Source organism: Cupressus sempervirens, chromosome 11 (assembly GCF_028749045.1).
Source record: "Cupressus sempervirens isolate cs-2001-9-10 chromosome 11, ASM2874904v1, whole genome shotgun sequence".
Lineage (NCBI taxonomy): Eukaryota > Viridiplantae > Streptophyta > Pinopsida > Cupressales > Cupressaceae > Cupressus > Cupressus sempervirens.
The window spans coordinates 423,363,141-423,372,291 of NC_143128.1; the positions used below are offsets into that span (position 1 = coordinate 423,363,141).

Genomic DNA, 9,151 nt, shown 5'->3' on the forward strand with positions numbered 1-9,151 from the left:
ATTTAGCTTCTGACTAAAGTTCTCAAATTCTAATGCTATGAACAAGCGTAATTCAACTTAATTGAGTCAAACTCAACAACTGACTTTGATCTTCCTATTTCATCATCATCTAACTTTTCTTTTGAGATATCTACTCCTTTCACAAATGCTTCATTAAGTTTTTCTCGAAGTTCACTAACAATTTTTTTGTGTTTTCCATTGTCTCTATTAGTTCTAGAGTTCCTTTCATGGTTCCTTCTATCAATTCCAATGTTCTTTCCATCATTTATTTTGTTCTTGAATTTTCTTCCATTGTTCCTTCTATCTTCAAAATTTATGACCATTATGTAGTACTTCACTGTGTGTTTGAAGTTTTTGCATAACTAAAATATTGGTGTTCTACTTTTAGGATTCTACTAATCATTAGGTGCATGAAAATTTTGAGCAATGTGTCCTAAATTGTTACACTTATAACACATAATCTATCTTCTATCTTTATAAGATCTTCCTTCTCTCAATGTCCTTTCATTAGATCTTCTTCTATCTGTAGGGTTAGTATTTTTAGACATTCTACTATTTCTTCTATCATTATCATACTTAGGTTTCATACAATCAATTTCATTATGACCCATACCATGATGATTATGACAATAAAAGTCCTTAACATGATTAAATAACTTATTAGTACAATTTCTTTTCATATGACCTATTTCATTACATAAAAAGCACTTACCTCTAAATTCATATCTGATTGCCTTAGGAGATTCCACTTGGTTTGGTTCATCCAAGATTTCAACTTCCTTATTTTTCTCAATTTCTTTGGATTTTTTAAAGGATTGACTAGATTCAATCTTATCATCATATTTGTCTTTTTCTTTTGGATTTGATCTAAACTCAGGTTTCTTTGCAGACATGTTAATTAGATAACGAAGACTAGTCTTATCGTAAGTAGGTCTCTGTATTGACATTGAATCATCAAGCTTTTATTTTCTAGAATAAAGCTTCTCAAGTTATTGCTTGCACTATGTTAATTCACCTTTCACAATAGTATTGTACTTATGGATTTCTTTAGGATCTTCTTTCAATGTTTCAAACTCAGATGTTTCTCTTCCAAACTTGCTCTCAGATCTACATTTTCAATCTTCAAATTATATTCAACTTTGTTGGGATCATTTCTCAAAGTCAACTTCAGATTTGTAATCTTCAATTCAGGCTTCAAGATCTTGTACTATATCTTCAATTTTGAATAATAATCATCATTAGTTCCAGATTTAGTAGATTCAGGCTTTGATTCGAGATGTCCAATCTTTTCCTTCAATTGATAAATGTATACTTTGGAGTCTTTATATCTATCCTTCAACTTATCTCTTTCTTCAGTAAGGAGATCAATCTGTTCAATAGCTTTGTCAAGGTTCTTCATCAACTATTCCATATCCATAGGGATCTTACTTAAGATGTTAAGCCTCTTCAAAGTAACTATGCTTTGATACCAATTGTTAAAAATAGGGATTACTAAGGGGGGGTGAATGAGTAATCTAAAAACTTTAGTCGCCAACTGGATATTATTACTTACTTTAAACCATGCATAAAAAAGCAATATAGTAATATTGAACAGTAATAGTAAAAATGCATAAATATAACTCATAACATCATATTTTGTTAACTAGGGAGACCCTGGCCAAGGGAAAACCTTGGTGGGGATGATACCCACTAGATAATATACTGATATATAAGTTCCCTATTAGAGGATGGACCCTATTAGGAGTCAATGAGAATTTTTAGTATTAGCAATCCCTATTAGGATACTTCAAATCCTTGTTAAGAGATTCCAACCCTATTAGGAGTTGTAGTACAATGAATGCAAGATGAGCCCACTGCCCAAACATGCACTTCTAATTACAAGTAGAGCTCACTACTCAAACAAGAAATCTAACTAAACATACATATTGTATCTTCTTCCTTGACTAATCCTTGATCTTTAGCTGGATCTTAGATCACCAAATAGCTCATATAAAACTTTGCATAGATCACTTTCACAAAAGTTCGCATGTAATCGCAATTACAAGATAGCACTTGCAATCACAATTGCTCCCATTCTCATTGCAAGATGTCCTTTGCATAAATACCATGTCTTTACAAAAAAAATTGCTAGGTTAGCTAAGATCACAATTCACTTTTCCAACATAGGGTAAACATCTAGGATGTTGACCCTAATTGGACAAGTAATCATTTTGTAAACAAAACAATTCTTTCTTTCAATTATGTTGTCCTATTTCACTTCAAACATGAATATCTCTATTTTGTACGGTCTGTACTGACTTATGAGGTTATACATGTCATCATCAACATGTATACTATCTTTATGTAACTTTTCTAGTCAGAATATGACATCAGCAACAAGTTATAAACAAAACAATACATTGTTGTAAACTAAATTCTATACTTCGACAATTTTTTGATTACCAAACACTAAGTGTCTTTATTTTTGAGATTTCCTATGAACATGTACATCATATGTTTCCATAAATGAAAATAATTACATATCACTGTTAGCCAATTTTCAACACATTCCACCTTTTTTGAAGAAAAAAAATTGTTAGATCAATAACTTTAATATAGTACAATAAATGGAAGAAAATAAAAATATTATACCAATGATATGAAGCTACATACCTTTTACATATGTTGGGCCCAAATAGTTTCAATGTCATTTCAAAAGGAGTAGCATAAAAAAACATCATTTCCTACATAAAAATCATTCAATTATCAATCCAAAATGAGTTATGTATAAGTAAACTACACTTACAAAATAAATAATAAAAATTTTAAAGCACTTGGAAGCTTTGGTACTTCTAATAGAAACATAGTTTTATTGTTTAAAAACAATGACCCCACAAATGAACTAGTACTAGTAACATGGGCTGATCCAGGAAATGGTTCAGCTTTGGTAGTAGTGGTCTCTATTCATGTATCATTTGTAGATGTATAAATTAGTGCACAAAATAGGTCCATGAGTATAAAATGTACCCAAAAATAAATCAATGCATGATTAGATCATAACAAAATATAGAAAAATAAGGTTTTACTAGTTGTACTTGGTACAGACAAAGATGTCTACAAGCTTCTTATTTTTGACATTATAGTTGGTAGTATCAGAGTAGTGATTGAAGAAGGCATCCACACTTCATCATGAGCTGAAGAATACATTATTAGAAAAGACTTTTGCAATGGATAAAGATCAAATGGTGTACTAGATGCATCCCAAACATAAGTTGAGTCAATTATGCATGCAATGGTTAAATGAATGGTTAAAAGTGTAAGGATTATTTACATGAACATTGTGCACTACAACCCTCACCATCTTGACCATGTTTCACAAGTATCAAAAATTCTTGTAAGAAGAACACGTATATTTTTTATCATGATCCATAAGATAGTATAAAATATAAATATCTATTTAATTTTTATTATTTATTAAGATTAATTACTCCTTACCTTCTTACAATTGACTCTACGTATCAATTTGTCATTAAGTGGCTCTATCTCCTTAGTTTTGTTTTGTTCCATGACAAGGGAAAGAATTTTTGTACTATATTTATTTATCATCTGAGTAGCCATAAAGTCAAGGTCAGTGCTACATGTGATGCCATCTATAAATTTCACCTCAATTTCATATCACATTTGATTTGTTGTCATTTTTTCTTTTCCCTATCAATACTTGTATCAAGTTGTGACATCAATATTAGTAAAATTCTATCAAAATAACTCCAAATCCATAAAGAAAAGAACATAATAATATGACATTTGTTTCTATATAATTTGTACAAATACACTAATTAAGGTTTACCTTTGCTAAAGGTGTGTGAGAGACATCCCTACCTATGCCTTGTAGTGGATCCATGTCACCCTCTAGAAAAGATCAGTAATACCTAGCAATCAGTGGCGAAATGAAAGTAATAGACTTACCAAAAATAGAATATTAATAAAATAGTAGATTGTATATTAGATTCAATATTAATTGGAGGCAATTGGTTTAAAATATGTTATACTTACCAGTCTTATGATAGTGAATTTTTTTGTATCTACATGATTCAAATTCTAATCTGTCAGAAGCTCTTCCCCTACACTTATTGATTTTATCACACATACAAAAACATAATTTCCCTCGCATGCCTTGAATATATAATTTGGTCACTTATTAGTTCACATAGGTTGAGAACTATTTATAAAACCTACAATATTCCCTATTTATTATGGCCTTCCATTAATATACATAGTGAACCTTTTACTTTGATCATATTCTTTGCATTGTATATAATTTGCTGATAATACGCATACTTTTTTATATACTGCACAATTTTTAGCCAAATTATTGTAATTGTAACAAGATCCTACATACTCCATCAATTCAAAAAATTTATTATAATTGACCTTTATGACATCCATAGAAAATAAGCCCAAACCATGGAATGAAGATAGAGCTATGTGATATATCCTTTCATTAATAGAAAAATTAGTTTTAATTGAAGCTAGTTCCTTGGGTACCCATTCTTTCTGAAGATGTGTACCTTAAGGAAAATTTCTTATCGCCTTTGGTCTCAATATCACAAGAACATGACCCCCCCCCCCCCCCAGCTAGGAAATATTGTACTCATTTATTGAATTTTCTTCTAATCTTTTGACCTCTAGTTGATCTCCCTATTTTGTACCTACTAGATGTCTCACTTTTTGTCTTCTATTCCCACATTTTCCTCACTCAAAGAAGAAAAATTAGACAAATACCTATTTGGTGATGCCTACAATTCATCAAATGAGAGACATAGTAGGACTAAAGTTGATGTGGATGGTAAAGAGTCGACACAAAAATAATAAATTATATCTATAGGGTGTATTGAGTTATACCTGTCGATCCATGTCGCTATGCATGATCCTAATCAAAGGTGTTAAATTTTCTACATATGTAAATCATGTGTCTTAAGTCAGCCAAAAATTACATAATATGTATGCTACAAATTATATAGAAGACAAAAATTACATGATACATTCGTCGAAATCAATGTATTTTTTAAAATTCCTTACCTCTACTTTATGTGTGGTACCTATGAAAAATCATTGTATATACTCCATGAAATTAGAGTTCAACACATAATAATTTAATTATAAAACCATACAAGTCATCCTCTTCATCCATGTCATCATCATCATCATCATCACCATCATCATACTTGTCCCCTTCATCATTGTCATTGTCATCATCATCATCATCATCATCATCATCATCACAACTAATACCACCACCATCTTCTATTGACATTAAGGTAAAAGTTTTTTTATTAGTGACTCATACTTAGTCAATTTTTTAAGCTACTACTAAGCTTATCTTTCAATTTGTAGTGTTAAACAAGTGCTCCAGTTACTACCAAGTAATATAGTTGTTACCAATTTCTACAATTGGTATCAAATTCTAGAATCTTTATATAGTTGATGATGAGTAGTATCTACCAAGATGTTTAGTGATAGTTCTAACTAAGCTTCAAAATATTAATTGAATTTCATAGTGTCAACCATGGTCTTTGGTATCTACCGAGCTTGCAGTATTAGTGATGATAATCTAGTGTTGACTGAGCCAAGGAGTGTTAGCCAAGTGTTTCACTTTATACCAAGCTTGTAGTGTTAGTGTTGACCAAGCCATGCAGTATTAACCAAGTGATTTGGTTTATATGTCAAGTTTCACAGTGTTCATTGAGTCACAAGTGCTAACCGAGTTGAGGCTAATTAGAAGTGATTAGTACAAACTGAGCTTCTATGTCTACCAAGTACATGACAATGTTGAGTGTTGACTATGATTGCCAAGTATCAGAACATCATTGAGCTTGTCATTTGAACCCAAGTGTCAACAGTTGGACCGACTTTGTGATCTTGATGGAAACCTATGTTGTAGCCAACTTTGTTTAAATATTATTTGGATTGGTATATATGTAATGAATTATATCATATCCAAATAAGTAGTAAGTATGAAGCAATTATAAAGAGAAGAAGTGTGAATTAAAAAGTCTACAAGTAGTATTAGGGATAGCAAAGATTTATATAACATAGCAAGGTGATCTTTACATTTCAAAGGAATATCAAATAGAAAATCAAAGTTACAAATCAGAGATCAACCACTAGTTCATCCTAATATGCATATCAATTAAATCCTTTAATAGAGTGGACTTAACAGTCTTTGAAAAATCTCTTTACTGAGTGCATACTTCATTGTATGTTTTGTAAATCCTTTCACAAGGTGGACCTAGTAGTCCTTATTGCTCCTAACAAGGAAAATCATCAGAAGTGATCAATTGTAAGCCTTAACTAGCCAACTTTATACTACAATACTAAAGCTTGTGGGTATCATCCCCACCCCAGTTTTACTTTCTATTTGGAAGGTTTTTGAGTCACCATATCTTGTGTCAAATTGCTATGAATATTTATTTTCTTTCATTCTTTCATACATGCAATTAGATTAGAATATTTTATGAAGAATTAATTGGTGAAATAAGATTAAATTTAATTGGTTTTTGATTCACCCCCCTCAATAGCCCTACCTCATATTTCCAACATCTTCATCACCATCATCATCATCTTCATCACCATTATCATTACCATCATCATCATGACCATAATCACCTTGATCATCACCATCTTCATCAGTATGATCACAATTGTCATCATCATCACTGTCATCATCAATATCATCAAAATCATCATCGTCATCACCATTTTGTAGCAGTCATTTATTATCATCGTTCACTTCACCTTCTGATTCTTCAGTATCTTCTTCTTTCATCACATTACACTATAGACCTTCCTCTTGGGCCATGTCTAACAAAAAATGATCAACCTAGTTTATGTGAAATACCAAAGTAAAACACTTGCTCACATTAGCTTGGAAGAACATAAGGTTAATCTCTAATTGGCTCAAATGATATTGTATTAATCATTGTAAATTATCCACTATCATGTTCGATAACATTCCTATCAAGATCATTTTGATTCATCTGCAACTTATACCATTTGATGACAAATAGAACTAATCTGAATGGGTTAAATTTATCCTCAATTATATCATCCAAAATGTGATAGTATCTACTTTTAGATTGTTGAGGATGTATGTCATTTCTAGGTGAAATATTAGTGACCTTGAAGACTGCACTTATCTCAAAATCACAAGTTTTCTTCACTTTTTCTAACATTTTTATGTGAAATTTATGGCCATGGTAGTACATCACTTTGTGGTGTTTGATCTACAATGATTCAAACATGTCAAGATTATTTGCATCAATCTATGAGTTGATATTAAACTTATGGTTCATGATTAGTAATCTTACACATACCCTTCTACATCTTAAACCATATACTAGATCAAGTACAATTGGTGTAACTTTGAGATGTCCATTACTATGAGCTTCTTTAAGCAATGATGTAACACCATCCCATGTTAATGAGACCATTTTCTTGAGATTGTTGAATCTGTGCCATCATCTAATCAAGATTTTTTGCAATATACAAATGTAGTGCATCCCATTCATGATCAATTATAAAGAAAAAAAATAGACCACTTTGAAACAACTTATATTGAAGATTTATAAGAATTAATAAACTACAATAACATCTTCTAATTACCTCTCACTTTCCTCAATCTACCTTTCCCAATCAAGTATTCCCCTTCAAATTTGTTAATAGAGTTGGGATCCCAAATGCGATCTACATGGATATTTATTGCAAACTTGGGAAGATACTCACTAATGTACACCATGGTCTAGTATACCATAGGGAACCCTTAGGACGTGCTCTTTTTTGAACCAAGTCCTTCATAAATTTCAAGTGCCTCTCAACCATCCACATTGACCTAGTTTTTACAAGTTCATAAATTCAACCTCATTAACTTCATGTATGAGGTAGTGTTCTTGAGCATTGGAAAAAGTTGAAGGTAGACACTTTTGCATTTCATGCATAAGCTAGAGAATTTTTCTCTTCCAATATTTTGTATCTTTTTTATCATTTTCTTTAGATGATAACCACCTATAAAAGAGATTCAACATGCAAGAACATATAAACAAGATTTTATAAAAAAATATACAATAAATTACATAAAAAGTAAAGCAAGTTGTAAATATAATATATGTATAACAAATCCAAGAAATAACACTTCTAACCTAGGATATACTACAATAATTAAAAAATTATCTTTTCAATATATTATAAAATAATATAATAAAAAGTACATTCAATTTTACAAATATATTGTAAGTAGAGAACATGACTTACCTTGACGAAGGTATGCCAATCATGTGTTTCCAACCCTGGCCCAAAATCACCTTTCTTTGATACAAGACTTCTTATATTTCTAGCAAATCCTATGGGAAATTTTGTTTTTATTATAACTTCTTTTAATGCATCACTCTGTTACTCCGTTACTAACCAAGGAAGCAAACTCATATTTATGTGATCTCCATTGTTGTTTGATTCAATAAAAAAATTTAGTATGTGATTGGATTCACAAATTTCATTATAAATTTTGGCAATTTTTTCTTTATCATGCCTTCCATCCAATATTTTTTATAGTGTCTCTATTATATTCTTTTCAATATGCATAGCATCAAAAAAATGCACGATTGGGAGATCCTTGTAGTACGAAAACTTACTAGATTGAGTAGGATAACTTTTTATTTCTTTAGGAAGTTGTTCATTGATGCCTTTCTGACCTTCACAATCATCAATTACATCATTATTAAATAAAAGACAATATCAAAATATAAATATCAAAAAAAATATCACATGGACTAACATTACCTTGACGATTCAATATATTGTATTCCAACTTATACATATGAGTGTCATTATTTTTGGCCTTTATGTTGTCTCTTATTTCCCATTAAAAAGATGTTTTTAATTAATTCAATACTTATGATTATTGTAGAGAAAGTTCCTAGACTCATCGAACACCTACTTTTATAAACTTCTTGAATGGCAAGATTTCATCTTTAGACCATAAACTAGATGTTTGAATTTTCCCTTTATTTGAAGACCTAAAAGATCATGTACAATTATCATACATAATTTAAATATATAAAAATAATGTGTGACCTATAACAAATATAAAAAATGTGACCTTAATAATATAACATACCAC

At 30.6% G+C, this 9,151-nt stretch overlaps 1 pseudogene; it reads right to left on the reverse strand.

The window, feature by feature from the left end:
- Positions 1-4,893, reverse strand: part of LOC149530239 (putative anion transporter 3, chloroplastic) — a 39,734-nt pseudogene extending 34,841 nt beyond the window's left edge.
- Positions 4,894-9,151: the final 4,258 nt, after the last annotated feature.